At 37.9% G+C, this 3,299-nt stretch overlaps 1 pseudogene; it reads right to left on the bottom strand.

Moving 5' to 3' along the window:
• Nucleotides 1-1,741: 1,741 nt before the first annotated feature.
• On the bottom strand, nucleotides 1,742-2,384 carry LOC126949603 (60S ribosomal protein L10-like; annotated as a pseudogene).
• Nucleotides 2,385-3,299: the final 915 nt, after the last annotated feature.

Genomic DNA, 3,299 nt, shown 5'->3' with positions numbered 1-3,299 from the left:
GGAATAATGATGTACTCAGCTTTTTCTTTTCCCAGAAGTTTTAGTATATGAAGGAAATGAGTTCTAATATCAGAATTATATTTTTATTTGAAAAGCTTTAGTTTGATTATGGGTATTTTATATAGTAAGCTGTAATAATTGTCATGACTCACATGTATAAATATCTAACATTCAAAATTGTTAAAGGCAATAGTGAATGGGTCTTTTAAGAAGTACAATAACATATGTATTATATGAAAGGCAAAACATATGGATGAAATGAACAACAAAATCAAAGTTAAGTATTGAAAGAGAAAAGGAGTTAGAGAAATATTTTAATATAAGTACTTTTTCAGTTTAATATTTCAAATGTAATTTTAAAATAAACTTAAACTATGAAAATGTATATTTCAGAAAGTATATGGTAATTTTCAAATCTTTTAAAAAGAAGCAGTTGACAAACTGCAGGCCAGGTAAAACCTGGGTGTAAAAGGAAAGTTAGTTTGCTGCCTATAAGGAGATTAATAACTTTGTGGGGTAAAAGAGACACTGGGCAGCAGTGTATTAGAGCTCATATTACAGAGGAACTGGAGATTTTGTAAGGCGTCCCATTTTTCTCTGTCACGGATAAGAATATTTTGATAATAGTGAAATTCAGATCACATAACAACATGTATTTCTGGTGTTGAAATAAGACAATTAACTGGCTTTGAAAAATACTTGGATAGTTTTCAAACTACCCATGCATAATAATAGGAAAACTGCATAGACAAAGAAGTAGATGGGGAGAAAAAATAAATACGGTGTAAGCTTAGCACCAGAGATTGCAGGTCTTGAGGATCTGTGTAGGGAGCTGCACAGTAAAATAAATACACTCTGAACAAATAAAGCATAGTGCATTCACTTAAATACTTTAAAATATTTAAAATAAGTAAAAGAAGCATAGTGTATTTGTTGATTACTGAGAAAAAGTAACAGGAAAGGCGACTCTGAATAATATAGATATTAATTTATGAAGTGTGAGGCTATCTCTAATATGTTAATAACATGAAAACATAATAATCCATCATTGACATGCTGAATGAACTTTCCAAGGGGTTCATTCCTTTACCTTTCTATAGAGAGGTGGCTGTCAGGTTCCACTTTCTGAAGTTTTCAAATGTTCTTTCTCTTTCTCTTTCCTTGTTTCGACACAAAAGGAAGTATTGGAAGAAATGTCCCCAAAAGTGTTTTGAATTCGCAGCAACTTTATCAAATACAAATAATAATAATAATAACTTGAAATATTGTTATGAGGTCAATTTTCCATTTATCAAAACTTCCTTTCTTGACAAACACAATTCATTCATCATTTTAAGTTTTAAGGAAAGTACTCTATTTAATGGCTCATTCATACTTTCATTGCTTGAAGTTGTCCATGTTTTATTGATTGCATATTCTTTCTCTTCAGCAAAATGGCAGTACACTGATGAAGAACATGGGATCTCTTGGGTTAACACCACGCTAAATGTAACATAACACTCTTAGATGCTCGCTGTGTAGGCCAGAGCCTTCTAGTCTGTAATGTGACTGGGACATATACAGCATGAGATAAAGTTTAAACACTTTAGTGTTCAACTATAGATCTCAGAGCAACTTAAAGCACTGAGGTTGCCTAGGGACAAACATTTTCATGAATTATTTATTTATTTATTATTTTTTAGATGGACAGGAAGTAGAATTTATTGATGAGTATTAAGAGGGGGCAGCACAGTGGAAGCCCTCATGAGTGTGGAGTCTGCCAGTTGTCCAGAGGGCCAGAAGTGGGGATGTACTTGATCCCACAGCCATCTGGGATGAGCCACTTCTCAGTCACCATGTCTTCAAATTCATCCACACTGAACTTAATGAAGCCCCACTTCTTTGAGATGTGGATCATCTGGGGGCCAGGGAACTTGAACTTGGCCCTGCCTAGGGCTTCAATCACGTGCTCCTTGTTTTGCATCTTGGTGCAGATGGACATGATAACTTGGCCGATGTGAACCCTGGCCACAGTGCCCTGGGGCTTTCCAAAGGTACCTCCCATGCCTGTTTGAGCCTGTGAGCCCCAGCACAGGACAACATCTTGTTGATGCGGATGACGTGGAAGGAGTGGAGCCACACCCGGATATGGAAGCGTCTTTGCCACAGCTTTTTACCATGTACTCACTGGCACAAATTCGGGCAGCCTCCGGGGCTTCAGAGGACAGGGACTCAACTTCATCTGACACCACGTGGCCATAAAGCGGAAACTCATCCACTTTTGCCTTCTTCTGCCCCAGGTCAAAGATGCGAATCTTGGCATCAGGGACGCCTTGGAAGAAGCGAGACTTTGGGTAGGGCTTGTTCTTAAAATACTGGTAACTGCAGGCAGGGCGGCGTTCCATGGCGACACCAGGATCTTCAGTGGCGTCCTCAAGGGAGAGAGAACATGAATTCTTATTAATATAATAATTTATGTACTTTGCATCAATTTATTTTTATTTATGTTTAATTGACAAATAGAATTGTATGTGTATATATATACATTTATCTATCTATCTATCTATCTATCTATCTATCTATCTATCTATCTATCTATATTTTTGTTGTTATTGTTGAGACGGAGTCTCGCTCTGTCACCCAGGCTGGAGTGCAGTGGCGCGATCTCGGCTCACTGCAAGCTCCGCCTCCCGGGTTCCCGCCATTCTCCTGCCTCAGCCTCCCGAGTAGCTGGGACTACAGGCGCCGCCACCACCACGCCTGGCTGGTTTTTTTTTTTTTTTTTTTTTTTTTTTGTATTTTTAGAAGAGAGGAGTTTCACCCTGTTAGCCAGAATGGTCTCCATCTCCTGACCTCATGATCCTCTGGCCTTGACCTCCCAAAGTGCTGGGGTTACAGGCAAGAGCCACTGTGCCAGGCTGAATTGTGTATATTTATGCTGTACAACATGTACAATATATATCCAACATATATATTAGATAGATATCTAAACACTATGGAGTGGCAGAATCAGGCTAATTATATTCCATTTCCATTTCCTCACACACTTACCATTTTTTGTGGTGACAGCATTTAAAATCTACTCTTTCAGCAGGTAGTACATTGCTGTTAAGTATGATCAGCGTGTCCCGAACTTATTGCTCCTAACTGAAATTTTAAAATTAATTTCTTTCTTATCTTCTTGTCTTTATTTGGAAGCCAACTATTGTTTTTCTTGGTTTTTAAATGATGTGTGGCATGGTAATCCAAGGTCCGTTTTGCAAGTTCTTGAGAACAGATTACCCAAGGAAACAACAACCGTATTCCCTAGTGTCTTATTA

The sequence above is a fragment of the Macaca thibetana genome, chromosome 3 (genome assembly GCF_024542745.1).
Source record: "Macaca thibetana thibetana isolate TM-01 chromosome 3, ASM2454274v1, whole genome shotgun sequence".
NCBI classification, from domain to species: domain Eukaryota; kingdom Metazoa; phylum Chordata; class Mammalia; order Primates; family Cercopithecidae; genus Macaca; species Macaca thibetana.
The sequence above is the reverse complement of the archived record's forward strand: the minus strand, read 5'-3'. Positions and strand labels throughout refer to the sequence as shown.